This window comes from Arvicola amphibius, chromosome 15, assembly GCF_903992535.2.
Source record: "Arvicola amphibius chromosome 15, mArvAmp1.2, whole genome shotgun sequence".
In the NCBI taxonomy this organism is placed as follows: Eukaryota; Metazoa; Chordata; class Mammalia; order Rodentia; family Cricetidae; genus Arvicola; species Arvicola amphibius.
Window position 1 is genome coordinate 42,928,657 of NC_052061.1, and position 18,920 is coordinate 42,947,576.

Sequence of the window (18,920 nt, forward strand, 5' to 3'; positions counted from 1 at the left end):
GCAGGAAGCCGGAGAATGGTACCCACACTGTTCAAGGAGATAACATTTGAACTAACATATGGTCAAGGAAAGACAAGCCAGTGAAGATGGAAGGGAAGATCCTGGGGAAACCAAGAGAAAGAGACCAAAGTAAGTCTTAGAGCTGATTTGCTAGTGCCCAGGATCGAGAAAAGGAAGGAGATCAGAGACTCAGCACAACAGATATTAATGTTCCTATGGCTGCATCCCTGGTAGGGCTGGGAGAGGTGAATTCTAACGTCTGGATGCCCTGAATATTTCATTAACAATGACTAGTGGAGGATGATAAAGCCAGGCAAGAACAATGATTCAGCCTGTGATGGTTTGAAAGAAAATGGGTACCAAAAGGAATGGCACTACTAGGAGGTGTGGCCTTTGTTGGAGTGGGCGTGGCCTTGTTGGAGGAAGTGTATTACTGTTGAGGTGGGCTTTGAGGTCTCATACAGATCAAGCCACACCCAGTGTCTCAGACCACTTCCTGCTACCTTTGGATCAAGATGTAAGGACTCTCAGCTCCTGCTCCAGCATCATGTCAGCCTGCAAGCCACCATGTCACACCATGATGACAATGGACTGAACCTCTGAAAATGTAAGCCACCCCAAATAAATGTTTTTACTTTATAAGATTGCCATGGTCGTGGTGTCTCTATGCAGCAATAGAACTCTAAGATATAGCCCAAGCCTTGCCGTGCCCAACCCCTCCCCTTTGGCAAGAAGCCTCTCCAACATTATTTGTGTTATGTTGGACATCTGAGTCCTTCCACAGCTATAGGAGCTACAGGAAGACAGAAAGTCTGCGGTACAGCCAAACCAACACTTTCAGGGGACAGATATGGAAGAAGACAAGAAGCTCACATCTCTTCGGAAGTCTGTGACATCACTAGAAACTTGTGATGCTACCAGCCACACGCTTCATACCACATCTCCTTTGTCCTCTCTTGTGCAACAACGTTGGCCAAAATGGAATTGGGACACAGACCCTTGGCCCCACCAGGTTGCATGTATCACCAAAAGGACCTTGAGGAGGTTATGAAGGGCATCTCAAATCTGTATAGGTTATGTACATCCACAGAGACTCGGGACAAGGCAGAGTCCATTCTGAATAGCTGGTAAGTGCCACTATTGTTTGACAATTCCCACTGACTGTGTTCTGTGAATCAGATGTCCCCAAACACTCTCTAGCTTTCTAAGGGCACATTTCTTTTATGACACAAATAAAACACAGCTCAAGCAGCCAACTCTTTTGCTAACAGGTGTCCTGTGGCTGGTCCTTTCTCTGAAAATAGCAATGGGCAGGAAAAGGGAGTGATAAGGCCTGAACTTCTGCTGACTCCGTGTTTTGTGTTTCCTTGCTGCAGAGCCTCACTCATCTTTCTCATTCCACTCCTCTAGATACACACACACACTCACACATGTACACACACATATGTACACACACATACTCACACATACACACATATATACACACACATATTCACACATACACACACATATATACACACACATACACACACATCTATACACACACACTCACACATATACACACACACTCACACATATACATACACACTCACACATATACACACACATATGTACACACACACACTCACACATACGTACACACACATACACACATATATACACACACATACTCACACATACACACATACATACACACACATACTCACACATACACACATATACACACACTCACACATATACACACACATATGTACACACACATACTCACACATACACACGTATATACACACAAATACTCACACATATACACACATATATACACACACATACACATACACAAACATATACACACACACATATACACACACATACTCACACATACACATACATATATACACACACATACACACACATATACACACACATATGTACACACATACTCACACATACACACATATATACACACACATACTCACACATACACACACACATATACACACATACACACACATACTCACACATACACACACATATACACACACACATACTCACACATACACACATATATACACACACATACTCACACATACACACACATATATACACACATACTCACACATACACATACATATATACACACACATACTCACACATACACACACATATATACACACACATACTCACACATACACACACATACTCACACATACACACACATACGTACACACACACACTCACACAAACATGCACACATACACACATGCAAACACACATACACACACACTCACACATACACACCCACACAAACATGCACACATACACACATGCACGCACACACACGAGACATAAGGTTGTCATGTACCTTTTACTGGACTTTTCTGGATAAGAGAAGTAGTTTGCACCAAATCACTTTTTCCCAGCATGGTTCTCTTGTGCTGCCCCACAACCCCTCCTTGGACCCTCTCTCCACCTCTATCTCTCTAAGGGGCTGTCTACTCCCATGGGTCCCTGGGGCCATGTTATTACATGCTGGGCCACACAAACTCTCGATCTTACCTCCTTCCTTGAAGCCCCTAAACTTTTAGTCTTCAAATACTCCTCATCAAATAGCCACACCCACCTCTTCCGCAGTCATATAGTTCTTCTTCCAAAAGACAGAAACTTAATGCTCACTTTTCTTTACTAAATAGCTATTTTTTTCACCCTGCTACCCTGTTTCACAACCTTACCGAGATCTATGAAGAATAATTCCACCCATGGATTCCCTTTTCTCCACAGTACATTAACTTCTTGCTTTTCTGGAAACAAAATAGAATAAAAACCTGGGAATTAAATCAGGGCATTTAGATGCTTTAAATGGATAAGAGTCTAGTTCTATAACAAATAAATGGCTGAAATACAATTTTGTGCCCTTGCTTAAATCCTCCAAGAACCCTGGGTGAGTTAGCATCCATCTGGCCATTTAGATTCCAGTAGCACAACCACTGCCCAAAAGTCAGCCCAGCCTGCTCTAGACGGAGGCAGCTTTGGTCATGGAAGCCTTGGTGACAGTAATGATTTGGCTCCTCTCAACTTTCTTCTCCCATGAATCATCACAGCCAGTTCTCCAGAATGCACCTGTGCTCCAATATTTTGATGCTGCCTCCACTCTAAGCCGCATACACATCAATGTCACCACTGACAGATTTTTAGTTTACCTGATTTCGGCAACATTTTCTACTGAAAGACATCTGAACCACAGAAAGAGAGAATTTTGATCCAGAAAAATGCTTCCGATGGAGCTGTCTTGTGTGTGGGAAGATGCCAAGTAGCATCCAGAGCCCTGGCCCATCAGATGCCAGAGACGCCCTTTTGAACTGTAACAACCCAAGACATTTCCTAACAAAGGCAAACTGTCACCCAGCTACCAAACACCAAGCCTCTGAATTTGCAGCTATTTCTTGGCTCTGAGGTGCTATGGAAACCTGTTTCCCAACAGCTTCACTGCTCCAAATGGGACTATGGGATGTGGTTGCATCTTAAGCCTCCTTTGAATGTGGGTGTGATAGCTATTTTTTGTTGTCAACTTGACTATATTTGGAATTAACTAACCCAAGTGGCTGGATATACCAATGAGGGATATTTTTTTCTTAATTAAATCATTTGAAGTGGGAAGACCCACTTAAAATTCAGATATTTTATTCTAGATCTTTTGAGGAAAGAAGATCCACCTTTAATTTGGACCACACCTTCTGCTGGCAGCCTCGAAAAGGGAATGGAAGAAGGAAGCTTGCTCTTCACCTGCTTACTCTCACATGTGCTCACTGGCAAGTCCATTCCTTCACAGGTATTAGGGCCTACTTCTCCAGAATTTCAGCATATACTGAAGATCAGCTGAGACACCTAGTATCTTAGCTAGGGTTTCTATTACTGTGAAGAGACACCATGACCACAGCAACTCTTAAAGGAAAACATTTAATTGAGGTAGCTCACTTATAGTTCAGAGGTTCATTTCATTATCATCATGGTAGGACATAGTGGCATGCAAGCAGAGGTGGTACTGAAGAAATAGCTGAAAGTCCTATGTCTTGAAGGCAACAGGAAGTAGACTGTGTGTCACAATGAGTGAAGCTTGAGCAAAAGAGACCTCAAAGCCCACCACCAACAGTGACACACTTCCTCCAACAAGGCCACGTCTACTTCAACAAGGGAACCATTTTCTTCCAAACTACTACATCCAGCCTCAAGTTCTAAATAATTACTATATTCTTGGAACTTCCATTAATAGACAGCCATGTTGGACTAGTTGCACCACATCCTGTAAGTTAAATCCCCTTTGCATATGTGAGTGTGTGTGTGGGGAGAGAGAGAGAGAGACAGAGAGAGAGAGAGAGAGAGAGAGAGAGATCCATTCTATCAGTTCTGTTCCTCTAGAGAACCCCAACTAATACAGTGCTAAGGTATTGATCATCCCAGAAGCATGCCATAATGATTACTTGAAAAGCTTCAAATGGCTCAACTTTGGAGGTTAGCTTCATCTTGTTTACTGAGCCCAAAACCTTTGGCTCAACATTTTTGTATCTATATTAGGGTTCTCTAGAGGAACAATATGGTTATATGTGTATATATGGACTATTTCGTAAATTATAAAAAGAGAGCCACTAGAATGGCTTATACTATAGGGGTTGGCAGTCCAACGATGACCACCTGCAGGCCGGCATTTGAGGGAGGCTGTGTAGAAAAGTCTTTGAGAAGCTATCAGTGTTAGATGAGGTGGTTAGAGCAGGGCAGCATGATTGGATTCTAGTGCCTTTATAGGAAGAGGGAGAGAGTACAGACACATGTGCCTATATGTAGTGTGTGCATATTGGTGTGTATGGTATGTGTGTGGTGTGTGCTTGTGTTTATGTCCTCATGTGTGCATATCCGTGTGCTTGCATCTCCATCTTTATTTTTCCTGTGCAATCCTCTGTGTCACCTCTGGATTCAGCCAGGAAGACAACTACCAGCTGAGGCTGCTAGATCTGGCACTCCTGGAAACAAAAGACCCAAAGAATCTTCCTGAAAATCTTAGTCTGTATGGTATTACTGGTAACAGAAAATACTCTTCCTGTCAGAGGGCTGAGGATAGTTAAGTCAGATGAAGTTCCTTATCACAACCAAGAACTCAGGTCCCAGTCCTAGATGTCTGGAAATTCTAACTCTAGCTCCTGCTGAAGACAACTCAGTGGATAGAAACTCTTATCATGCAAGTGTGAGACCCTGAGACTGAATCCCCAGAACTCCTATGAAAAAGCCAGTCTTATGGGGTGAGCCTGCAATCTCTGCACTCCTGAGGGACAGAAGAATCCCTGGGAGCTTGTGGGCCAGCCAGCCTGGTGTAGGCAGTGGGAAGGAAATTCAGGAATGGCAACAAGAGAAGAGTCAAACAAGAGGGACAGAAGGCACACCAGAAGTGCCTCTGATATCCACACACTGTAACATATTCCTAACACACACACACACGCGCGCACACGCAAACGCACACGCGCGCACACGCAAACGCACACGCACGCGCGCACACACACACACACGCACACACACACACTAAACTGGAAAAAATTTTTAAAAAATGTCAGCCCAGTTACCATGAAATCCTTCAGAACTAAGGGAAAGGTCTGCAGGACCATGACTCAGCCATTCCAAGAGCTAGAAGAAATACTTTGTTTTCATCTTTTACAAAGAAGTTCATCTACTTGGAAGATCTTCCTGTTTTAAAAATCTAAGCAGTAAAACTCAGGATACTGCTGTCAGCTTATTTACGTTAGGGAAAGCCGGAGTCAAAGGTTGCCTGCTTGGCCATGTGCTTTGCAATTTATCTCCGCATACAAACCCTCAAACAACAACTTTACCATCTTGTAACACTGCCACGTTGTGCATTTATACCATCAAGGCCCCTGTAAAAGGCTCCCTACACATTCTTTCAAAAACCTTGCTTATTTCTTCTGTAGTTACTGAGGCTCACTTTGATTTTTTTTTCTTTTGTGGTATTATTTCTTAAAGATTTGTTTTATTTTTTAAATGCTCTACCAATTATTTGAGAACTTCACACAATATATTTTTATCATAGGCCCTATCAACTCCTCCCAGATTAACCCCACTTCCCTATCCCCCAAATCTGTATCTTCTTCTTTTAATAATCCACCAAATCTAACCTGCGCTGTACTCCTCAGTGTGAGATCATCTGCTGGATTGTGATTGGCTACCAGGAGGGAGCCACAGCCTCAGTGAAAACTGACTTTCCCTCCCCTGGAATCCATCACCGTTTTAGTCTTTATTAGTATAGCTATGGGACAGTATATGCACATGAGTTCAGTTACCCAAAGAGGCCAGTAGAGGGTGTTGCGTTCCCCTGGAGCTGGGGTAACAGGCTGCTGTGAACGGCCTTGTTGGGCGCTGGTCATAGAATTTGGGTCCTCTGAAAAGGCAGCAAGCACTCTACGGCTGAACCATCTCTCCAGTTTCTTGTTTTGTGGTGTCACCTACACCTGTCACCTAAATGACTCACTTCAACCCCAATATAGCACGAACTTTCAAGAAGGGACTAGCTAAACAGAGACCCTGAAGAACGTGTCCTCACTTTAATGGCGGATGTCTATTTTAGGGAACAGTAGACACTGGGTTTCCTGTCTCTTTGTTAAGGAAAAAAAAGTACTGTGGAATGTTTTTACAACACAATGATTCTTCAGCTTTATCTCCCATCAGCCTTAACTTGGGAAGTCATTTATGAGCCTACAGAAATTGCAAGTTATCACTGTGAGTAAGTCTTAAAACTTCGGTGACATATTTTAGGGTCAAATTCACAATGCATTCTATTCTTGCCTCCCGCACCCAGTCCCTCGTTCCTTAACAGAATGGAATCCAGTTGGTGTGTGCCAGCTGACGGCCAGGAGCTTGCCTCAGGATGATTTGATCTTCCACTCTAGTAGTGATGGCTAGTTAGAGGCCAAATACCAATGGTACAGTAATGAGCAAAACCAACAATGGTCCTTGCCCTCGTGGTGTTTACAGCTGGGTGGAGTTGACAAAGAAAAAAGCAACACAAGTAGGTGTGGCATAGAAATACGGGTGGGTTGGGTGGGAAAGGAGCACATGATATACAATGGAATGAAGAACAGACTTGACTGCCAGGGCCATCTTCTCAGTGGACATCCAGGTGGCCCATGGGACTGCATGTGCCTTTGCCTCTGTAGCTATGGAGAACTCTCAACCATTTATGCTCCAATGAAAGCCCAGGCTAAAACCAAGTGCTGTCTAATTAAATGTTTTCAAGTTCTATCTCTCCCTCTCCTTTCTCTCTCTGGTGATCTTCCAGTCTTTATTTAACCATTTTACTAGACAGACAAAGATTTATAGCCACGGAGGTGTCATATTCTCCAGTGAGATTGGAAGAAACAGTTGATCCCTTAGAATGCAAGGCAGTTTAACAATTGCTACCCACACCTTCCAGCCTTGGGCCCTGGAAAGCATACCTCTATGTCTAGTTCTGAATTCAACTCTTTTAGATTCCATATACAAGTGAGATGACGCCACATTTATCATTCTTAGTATTCTTAGAATTTATTGTTTCTTAGCATAATGCTCTCCAGGTTCAAGAGTGCCAGTATTGAGTTGGCAAGATGATTCAGCATGCAAGGACACTGCCACCAAGCCTGAAGAAATGAGTTCCATCTCCAAAAGATAATAGAGAGACTCAACACCCACAGCTTGTCCTCCAACTCCACACAATAATATCTCTGTAACCAATGCCAATGACAAGGAGATCTGTGTATTCCCAGAAAATAACTGAAAGCAATAGCTTTCAAAAAAAAAAAAACTCAGCAAGTCACACAGAAAACAATATCAGAAAAGCAACCCATGAATTATGCAAGAAGTTCAATAAAGGGATAGAAATTATCAAAAAGGAAACACATATTTGGGGACTAAAGAACACAATTCATTAAATAAAATAAATGCAATATAGGAACTTGACTATGCAGAACTTGAAGACAAGTCATAGGAAGGTAGGTAGTCAGAAAAGAACAAAGAAAGGGAGAGAAAAAGAGTTATCATGACTCTAGGACACCAAGTAAAGAGTGGACATTCTCATTCTGTGGATCCCATTTTAAAAATAACAGGTGGGAGGGGAGGGAGGGGAGGAGGAGGGGAGGAGATGGAAATTTTTAAGTATAAAAAAATAAACCACGGAAAAAGCAAAAAAAATAAAAAATAAAATAAAAATAAAAATAAAAATAACAGGTGAAGTTTTTCAGAATCTAATGAAAGATATGGATATCCAGATACACAGAACTCAAAAGCCTCCAATGAAGACATAGCGCACTAGTGGTCATCAATTTATATTGGAGCTACATCCCAACAAGCATCTTATAAGATGAAAATATAACCCAATATCAATTTTATATATAACCTGCAGAATATCACATCCCATCAACATGGTGTGTGGCAGAGGGTCAGCTGTTAATCCCGTGACTGTATGACTGACAAGGTGTCATTGCCATTGCCATGGTGTGGCATCACACAGACGTTGTATACCACCTCACCAGGTAGTGGGATCTCAGAGATATTAGCATCCTTACTCTGTGACTGGCAAACCAAGTGCTCTGTTTATGCTCATTCCTCTTCATCAACTGTCTGTGGTCAGAGACTGGGCCTCTCAGCCAAAAGAACAATTATTCAGAGGAGCTAAGTGTCCTCGCGACAACTGTTATCAAGACACAAGGATTGGGACAAAGAATAACTCAAGTTAAAGGTCTTTTTAGGTGGTTTTTAGGCTCCAATATTAGAATATATTTTGACTCTGAATAGAGTACTATAAAATGAGTAGACAGACAGATACATACATACGTGCATATACATGTGTGTATGTATGTAGATAAGATAATAGATAGCAGATAAATACATATGTGTGTACATAGATGGTAGATGTTTACATGCATATACATACACATAGAGGATTGACAGATTGATAGATGACAGATACATATATACACAGGTGAATAGGTAGATACATACATACATTTGTGCATTATACATACACATAGATGAAAGTAGATAGATGATACATGTTAGATGATAGATAAACAAACAGAAAATAGGATGGATAGATAGATGGATTGATGGATAGATAGATAGATAGATAGACAGACAGACAGATAGATAGATGATAGATAGATAGATAGATAGATAGATAGATAGATAGATAGACAGACACATACATGTATACATACATATGAGAGAGAGAGAGAGAGAGAGAGAGAGAGAAAGAAAGAAAGAAAGATAAACATGTCCCCACTCTAAGAAGCATTGCTCAGTAACAGAGATGGAATACCAGGGCTCCCACCTGAGCACTCTCCAGGGAGCAGCCTGCCTCTCCACTACAGAATCCTCACTTAGTCCAGGCACATCCATGCTGCAGGCAGAGACACAAGAGGCCCTGACAATACATTTCCAATCACACACTTTATTCCCATTCTCAGTCACCTTGTAGGGTGGTTTGGCTTCCCATGAAGTTTCCCCAAACCAGAAGCAGATGCCAATCTGACTCCTGCAGCCTCCCTATCTCAACATCGCTTCTTATTATAAACTAACAAACTGTCATCTACCCTATGTATTGGATTCTTAGAGCCCTTGTTCTTACGGATCTGTAGGTCTGGGCTCTACTTTGGTACAAAGGAAGACCTGGATCTTTAGTCCGCAGAGATGAAAGAGAAAATTCCTACACTGAAAGGTCCACCACTATCAGTCAAGGACACCCTGGAGGCCAGCTGTTCATCTCTGAGGGCAACATTTCTTTGTATGTGTTTTACACATTTCCTTCCCTCAACCAGAGGGCAACTTAAGACCAAAGAGAAAGGAAACCCAAAGACTTGATTTCTTTTTGCTGTTATTTTTCTCCTCTATTTTCCAAGAACACCCACAAAGACTTTGCTAGAGTACTATGATAAAAGCTGACATACCTTCTCTTAATGACAAACACAAGCAACTCCTCAGGGTGACTCACTGGCAACCCTCCCTTCCTTTACAATCTCTCCTAAACTCAATCCACTTCCTGTCAGAGGATTCCCTCCCTGAAGAAAGCCTGGAACTTCCTGAGTTGACTTGGAAGTCTTAGCTTGTCTAATGCTGATAATGAGGCCAGCGTGGACTTCTTGCTGAGTTAGAAACTTGAGCCACTACCATGCCCTGAGAAGAGAATGGAGGCTTCTAGAAGACCACAAGGTTTACCCGACACAAAACGTAATGGGCGAGTATCTGGGGGAAAATGAGAATCCAGCAAACTGAGGATGGTTTCAAGTCTTATTTTCTATCTCCTTTCCCAACCTTGGAACATGCCTCCAGCATTACAGCTCCATGTTGTACTCACAGCTTTTATTTGTCCCCAGAGGGCCATCTGCCATGGCTTTCCCTGACCTAGAGATTGTTGTGTCTGAGTTATCATCCATTGACCCTCTCTCCCACTTTCTTTTGAAATTATTTATATATTCTTATTTTGTGTGTTTGGGTGTTTCCCCTATATGTACGTACATCACAAGTGTATGCCTGGTGCCCAGGAAGGACAGAACTGGAATTACAGACAGTTGTGAGCTGCTGTGTGGGTGCTAGGAATCAACCGTGCTTCTTCCAAAAGAACAGCCAGTGCTCTTAGTTGCTGAGACATCTCTCCATCCCCATCTGCTTCTTGCTACATACAACGAATGAAGCGCATGGATGAGGGCAAGAAGGTAGGAGGGGGCTGAAGCTGAGCAGTTACTGTCTGGATTTTTACCATGTTATGGGTGTGGTCATCTAAGAAAGACAGTTGTTCTAGTTTGTTTACTGTTGTGGAGATCAACACCATGACCAAAGGCTACTTCAGAGAGGAAAGCATTTATTTCTGCTTACAAGTCCAGATAACAGTCCACCACTGGGGGAAGTGTGGGCAGGATCAAGAGGCAGGAAGCAGGGAGGAAGGTTGCCTACTGGCAACCCTCACAGATTCATGCCTGACTAGCTTACACAACCCAAGACACCTGCCAGGGGTAGCATGCTCCCCATAATCTGGGCCTTCCCACACCAATCAACTCCCAAGACAATTCACCACAGATAAAGCCAGAGGTCAATCTGATCTGGGAAGTAAGGCCCTTAATTGAGACTACCTCTTCCCAGGTGACTCTAGGCTGTGCCAAGTTGGCAATATAAATTAACCAGGGCAGCAGACGGGTATATAAACACCCCTGTGTTACCATCATGCTCCCTGCCTTTGTCCCCTTGGGCCTGGGATGGCGATGCCTAAGGCTGTAGCTACCCCAGCTTGATTGTCCAAACTTTGCCTGTACTTTTGTGAAAAGCAACTTTACTGATCTGTCCTCAGGTTATCTAGATTGTGTGCATGTCCTCCTCTCCGCTGGACTGCCTGACTGACCATCTCTGCCTCATGACGTCATGCTGGTGTTCCAGGAAGAACATGGGTATCACCTATGAGCAACTTCAGTAAGAAAGTGCTGGCCAGAGGCACACAGACCGCGGCTCAGATACAGAATCAGTGACAGCTTCAGTGCTCTGGAAATGGGCAATGGCACGTACCCAACAGGGTGTCCTGAAGGTTAAGCAAATGTCAGCTTTCATCCCCTTGACACAGGTAGGGATTCAGTACAGTTTCTTTGTTCCCAAAGCATTGTGATCAACTCCATTGAAATGCCATTCCTAGAGAGAACACTTCACCCAATCAGAGGACATGATCCTATTGCTTTTCAAACACCCACAGAGCTGGGCACACAGCAGTGCAGTTGGTGTAAGAATGGTTTCATTGAGCCGGGCGGTGGTGGCGCACGCCTTTAATCCCAGCACTCGGGAGGCAGAGGCAGGCGGATCTCTGTGAGTTCGAGACCAGCCTGGTCTACAAGAGCTAGTTGCAGGACAGGCTCCAAAGCTACAGAGAAACCCTGTCTCGAAAAACCAAAAAAAAAAAAAAAAAAGAATGGTTTCATTGCTCTAAACAGTAACCCAGCTTCCCTTAACCGGCCTTTCCTCCCTCCCTCTTCCACCATCTCTAGGCAACAAGCAATCCACTTTCTGTTACCATAGGTTTGTCCACTCTAGACAACTCATATAAACAGAATTATGGGGTGTGTGGTACTCAGCACATTTCAAGGTTCGGGCACAATGTACCATGTAGTAGGATTTCATTCCTCTTTCACATTTTGGGCCACTCACTGGCTGACGGACTTCCGAGTTGTTCCTGATCTTTGGCTCTCAGGAGGCACCTGCTCTGGAGATTCAGACCTGGGTATTTTGTGCAGGTCTCAGCACCCCACTGTAATCATGGTCATTATGATAATCAGTGTCCTCTTCCTAATTACTCATGTGTAAAGAGAGTCGAATCTTAGGGAATAAAGAGCCACAAGGCTGGGGTCTTTGAATAGATGATCATGAGATTGTTGTGGTCCTGACTCACAGAAAGCTGAAGGAAGAACAAACAAGTTATTCTCCAATGCTGACTTCTGTTCCAAAAGGTGTCCCACCTCACTGCAGTCAAAATAGCCATTTCCAAGAAACAACAACCAAAGCTTGTTGGTGAGGATAAAGGAAATGGAGCCCTTCTCTGGTGCTGGTGGAAATGCAGATTAGTCCAGCCAACCATGGGAATCAGTACAGTGGTTTCTCAAAAGTAAAAAACAGAATTCAGCCACGCCACTCCTGTGTATGAACCCAAAACAATCAACAGCTTATTATATGATGCTGGCATACCCGTGTTCATGGCAGCACTAGTAAAACAGCTGAGCGTGACCTCAACCTTGATGCCCGTCAGTGGATGAATGGATAAACGTGACACACATCAGATACCGTGGAGTTTAGCTCAGCCATAAAGAACAAACTTGGGGCATTTGCAGGAAGGAGGACGGGTTGGGGAGCATCCTGTTAAGTGAAATAAGCTGATATAAAGGCAAGTATTACCCGTTTTCTCTCGTGTATGGAATCTGGGGGAGGAGGGGAAAGCAAACGAGGTGATTGGGGACAGAGAGGGTAAAGAAAAGAGGGATAAGGAAGAGTAGGAAAGTGAAGATCAAAACACATTATAGGCATGTATGGGCATACTATAATATGAAGATAAATTGTAAAAAGAAAATGAATGTAAAACAAACCATTTAAGGAGTCTGGCATAAAAGAAAGTTTAGTAAGAATATATGATAAAAAAAAATCTAAGATGTAGAGAGGAAGCAAATTTCACGTGGAGATGCTGACGAGGTGACTCGGCATTTAAAAGCACTCTGTGCTCTCTCAGAAGAGCTCAGTAACCAGCATCCAACAGGCATCTCACGGCCACCTTCTTCTGGTCACGGGCAGCCACACTCATGGGCTCCTGCACTCATGGGCGCCCACACTCATGGGTGCCCACATTCCTGGGAAACCCCACTCATGGGTGCCCACACTCATGGGCGCCTGCACTCATGGGATCCCACACTCATGGGTGCCTGCACTTGTGTGCACAAACATATATATTTAAAAATATAATGATTAAAAAGAGAGGTAGGTAGTAAGAGTCAAGGGGTATTTTTCCCATAAAATGGTTTTACAAAGAAGGATCATTTAACTGGAATGGCCATGATCTGACCTCTAAAAGACCTCACAATGGAAAAAAAAAGTAAGAAAAAGGAGATCTTAGAACACTCTATGCTACAGTAAGAAGTCAGCCTTACACCTATACCACCCCCACCAGAAGAATTATACCTAATGTCACTGCTAAACGAACTGAAGGATATGTGAAATAGAAGTCAGACTCCCGAAGCCCTAGAGAGAGTCTATGTCACCCTGAAGGACAGAGGAGGACACACCCACATGCTGAATGACGGCAAGTGTGCCTTGCTCACAGGTCCTCAGAGCCGAGTGTTCCGTCCTCCTGTCCTTGACAACTCAGACACACGTAAAAGTGATACGTGACTCTTCAAATAAAGCTTTTATTTTCCAGTAAATCCTTGTTGATCTGAGGGAGGGTGGTAGTGGGGTCTCTAAGGACAAGGTGTGATGTGACAGAAGCAGAAGCAAGCATAGAGCAGCACTGAGCGTTAATGGCTTTTCCTAGCCCTGCTTTTCTCCTTTGGCCTCGATATCTGAGCCATCATCTCATGGTCAGCAATAAATGACCTTTGTCCCATGAAACGCATGCAGTTTTCACACTATGGAATAGCACCAGAGAAAGGCCTTCTTCACCTGTCCTTTATCACCCACATCGTCACCGCAGACAGCACAGCGTAACTCCCCGTCCCCTTCAGCCTCGGGAAGCCCTTCCTCAGTTACTATAACAAGGGACTTTTTAAAACAGACAACAGTTTAAAATAACAAAGACATGACGAGCACATGACAATTTCATTACACACTGTTTTGCGATGTGTGTGTGTGTGTGTGTGTGTGTGTGTGTGTGTGTGTGTGATATCAATCTTGGGTGTTGTTCTTCAGCAGGCATCCAACTTGGGTTTTGAGTCGAAGCCTCTCCCCGGGACCTGGGACTCACTGATTCTGCCAGGCTGACTGGCTACCATGCCCCAGGGAGCCTGCGATCTCCACTTCCCCAGGGCTGGGATTACAATCACGATACCGTGCCCAGATCTTTATGACTGAGCTGTTCCCCAGCCTTGTCTCATACATTCTTACCTTCAAACTCCTCAATAAGAGATCCTCAATTAAATCTCATAAAACGAAGGCTAATTACGCTGGGCATGATGCACTTAGGAAGCTGAATCAGGAGGATTGCTACGAGTTTGGGATCAGGTTGGGTTACGCGGTGAGCTGCAGGCCAGTCAGGGACACGGTGTGATACACCAATAAAAAAGGGATAAAGAAGCAAATGGAATAGTTAAGAAAAATATCTACCGCTCATGGCCAATTAGATACAAGCAACATATCTTCTATGTGTTGAAAACAATCTGAGAGAAGCATAAATCAATATATGAATTATAACTTTAAAAATAGCATTGGGGTTATTAGTTCAGTTGGTAAAGTGCTTTCCTTAAAAGCATGAGACCCGCATTCTGACAGTGGACGGGGAGAGGGCCTGGGCACTGAGCCCCTCTGGTAACTGAGGAGAATTTGCCCCCATCTTCTTCACTAGAAATGGCTCGTGTGCTCTGTAACAAGGCCAGACTGGCTTCCTATCTCCCAGGATTCTGTTCTTTAGTGAAAAGAGTTATCAATCCAAAAGCCTTTCCAATCGCAGGGTCTCATGTGGCCACCTCACTCCTGGATATATGCTCCCGAACATACATAGTTTCCTGATGACACTATGGGACCATTTGGACCTCAGGCTTAGAGATTCCGGCTCCCTGGGAATATGGGCTTCAATTGTCACCTTAATGGTACTGCTTCACAGAAGAAAAGCTTGACCCATAAAACTTTGCCTGGTGTGTTAGCAAAGCATCCTTCAGCGGAAAGACCGGAATTTGTAATGGCACAGTATGGGAATGAGTGTCCGAGTACCAATGCACCTGTGAACAAAAAATTAACACTGCAGAAACTTACTTTGACAATGCCACAGTTGAGTGTGTGATCCAAACATGTCTGCAACTGCCGCAAAGAGATTTTGAGTCACGTTTTTCGGAAGTGGCTAATAATAAACTCATGATTCTGACTGTGACACAGAAAACGGAAAGTGACGTGACCGTTTGGAGTGGAGGGGTAGAACTTGAAAGAGAGACGCTCTGAAAGAAGTTCACTCATGGTGCTAAGGACGTTTGCTATGCTCTTCGGGCTGAAGGATATTGGGCTGACTTCATTGACCCATCATCTGGTTTGGCAGTTTTTGGACCACATACAAACAACACGCATTTTGAAACAGATGAACGTTGCCGGCAGTTAGGATTCTCTGTTGATGCCCTTGGCTGCTGTAAAGTGACCTGTCACAGTCTCTGGGGTACTCGGATGTTTGTAGAAAGTATCCTCCCTCATGCTGCAGCAGACAGCCATAGCATGCAGAAGCTCAGTGGCACCTAGCCACGCCCTGTGATTTTTGCAGCTCTGACTGTCTGTAATGCAGCGCTCTGCAGAAACACTGGTGAGGAAGGAACTCAGCTTCTACGGGATTCTGGTTTCTAGGTCTTTATTTCATCATTTGTGGGTTTACATCAGCAGGTAGCTTAGATTGCAATATTGCAAATGTTACTCATATTCTGGAGTACGTGTTGAACACACCCACGTTCTACAGGATGTGGTCATCTAGAGTTAACCACGTGTATGTGGTATATATGGTCTCTTATTGTTAACTCTCCCCTTCATTGGAAAAACTTTATTAGTTTAATTATTTTTCCAAAAATAAATCACACATTTTGCTATGAAAAAAATCATGAGAACCTGAGTTCAACTCTGAGATTCCATGTAAAATGCCAGGCATGGTGGTGTCTGCTTATACTCACAGTGTGGGAGGCAGGAACAGGAGGATCCCTGGGCTCGCTGACCATCCAGTTTAGCCAGTTGGAGAGTTTCAGGCCCGTCTCAAAGGAGGTGGCATTCTTGAGTATGATACCTGAGAATGTCCTCTACACACGTGTACATGTGCATACACACACATACACACATATGTTATAAAAGAACAGTTACATGGTCAAGACATAACCTGGTCCGAATCTTATTTAAAGTAAAGACACAGGCTTCATTTAAGATGCACTAACAGAATTTTCAAATGTCCTTTATTAAATCAATATTGAACGAAAATTAAAACAAGAATATTAGAGATGTTGGCAGGCAAATACAGTAGATGACAGAGATTCTGCTAATGAGTAGATATTTCTACAGAAAAAAGAAAGCAAATAGACAGAAGCAATGATCCAAAACACAGTAAAAGAAAAGATTAAAGTTAAGCATTTTGAGAAGGGAAGAACCAATTGCACCCTGGGAAGAGTAGACAAGTAAACATCCTGCTCCAGCTGACAGCAATTATTCAAAGGACAATAAATAACAGGGGCTTAGTGGGTAAGAGCACTTGCAACATGAACCTCAGGCTGTGACTTCGGATCCCAGTGTCCACACAGAAAGCTGGGCATGGCAGCCGTGAGGGATTGATGGCATGACGACAGATGGGTCCAGGGACTCGAGGACCAGTCAGTCTAGCTGAAAAAAACTCCAGGTTCAGAGAGAGAGAGAGAGAGAGAGAGAGAGAGAGAGAGAGAGAGAGAGAGACCCTGCCTCAAGGAAATAAGGCAGAGTACAATAGAGGACATTAGGCACCTTCCTCTGGCTTCCAACACAGATGTGTGCACCTGTACACATATACACACACGAATACAATAGCCATGGGAGGAAGGAAAAGGGAGAGGGAAGAAGGAATAACTGAAGAGGATCTTTGGGAGTTCGTTACCACGTTAGGTGCCACTCTGTAGATGGAGCAGCGGGCTGCATTCCCGCACAGCTCGCGCACGCTAGCTTTACACCCAAAATAACAACACACAAACTGTATTCAGCTAAACACTGCCTGGCCCATTAGTTTCAGCCTCTTATTTACTAATTCTCACATCTTGTTTTAACCCATATTTAGTAATCTGTGTAGCACCACGAGGTGGTGTCTTACAAGGAAGGATCTTAGCCTGCGTCCATCTCGGAGAGGAGAGCTACGGCATCTGCCTGAGGAGTCTGCCTGACTCTGTTTTCTTTCTCCCACAATTCTGTTCTGTCTACTCCGCCTACTTGATTTTCTGTCCTATTAAAGGGCCAAGGCAGTTTCTTTACTAACCAATGAAAGTAACACATAGACAGATGACTCTCCTCTATCATACCAATTATTTCCACTATATATATATATATATATATATATATATATATATATATATATATAGAGAGAGAGAGAGAGAGAGAGAGAGAGTCATTCTGTAAGTTCTCTAAAACCATGGCCATGTAAATTTATATAGAAAAATACTTAACTAATTCAACAGACTTCTATGGGAAAAAAATTTCAACAAACTGAAAGTAGAAAGGAAAGTTCTTGGTGTGAACAAGAGCATTTCTGAAAATCTAACTAACACCCCACCTGATGAAATACTGAGAACGCATCTGCTTTTTCATTTCTGCTCAACATCGTAGTTGAGGATCTAGCTAGAACAGTTATACAAGGGAAATAAGTTTTCTTAATTTGAAATGAAGACCTGAGGGGCTGGAGTGGCGAGGTGGCAGTTAAGAGCACAGGCTGCTTTTTTAGAGGACTAGGGTTCAATCCCCAGCATCCACCTGGCAACTCACAACCATCTGTAACTCCAGTCCCAGGGGATCCTGGGCCTTTCTCTACCTTCAATGTGCACATGATACACAGACATACACACAAGCAAAACATTCAGACATGCAAAACAATAATGATTTAAAATAAAATACAGAAATGAGACTATTTTCACAGATTATATGATTTTATATAAAGGAAACCACAAGAAGTCATTGCCACTAATTAATCAATTAATTCAACAAAATTGCAGTCCAACAAATAAAACAGTAGCGTTGGTTACCCAGCAAGGAAATAAAGAAAACAATTCAAAGTACAATAGCAGCCAAAAGAATAAACTACTTCAGGATAAATTTGGTCAAGGAGATGCCAGATGTGTCCACAAAAATTTTTGTGCTTTGTAATACTGAATATTTCCCATCTAGGAATATGATAAGGCTTTAGAGAAATTTGGTTGTCTCTGATGCAGCTTAGTAACCAGTTTAATCTTACTTGTGTCCTTTACTTGTGTTTTTTCCCTTCCCTCCTTCTCCCCTCCCTTCCCTCTTTCTCTCTCCTCCCCCTTCTCTCCTCCCTCCCCTCATTCTCTCTCCTCCCTCTCCTCCTTCTTTCCTCCCTCCCCTTCTCTCTCTCCTCCCTCCCCTCCTTTTCCCCTCCCTCCCCTCCTTCTCTCTTCCCTCTCCTCCTCTTCTCCCTCCCCTCCTTCTCTCTTCCCTCCCCCTTTTCTCTC

General features: G+C 43.3%; 1 pseudogene; it reads left to right on the forward strand.

The window, feature by feature from the left end:
• Window positions 1–15,105: 15,105 nt before the first annotated feature.
• Window positions 15,106–15,981, forward strand: LOC119801745 (annotated as a pseudogene).
• The last annotated feature ends 2,939 nt before the right edge of the window (window positions 15,982–18,920 follow it).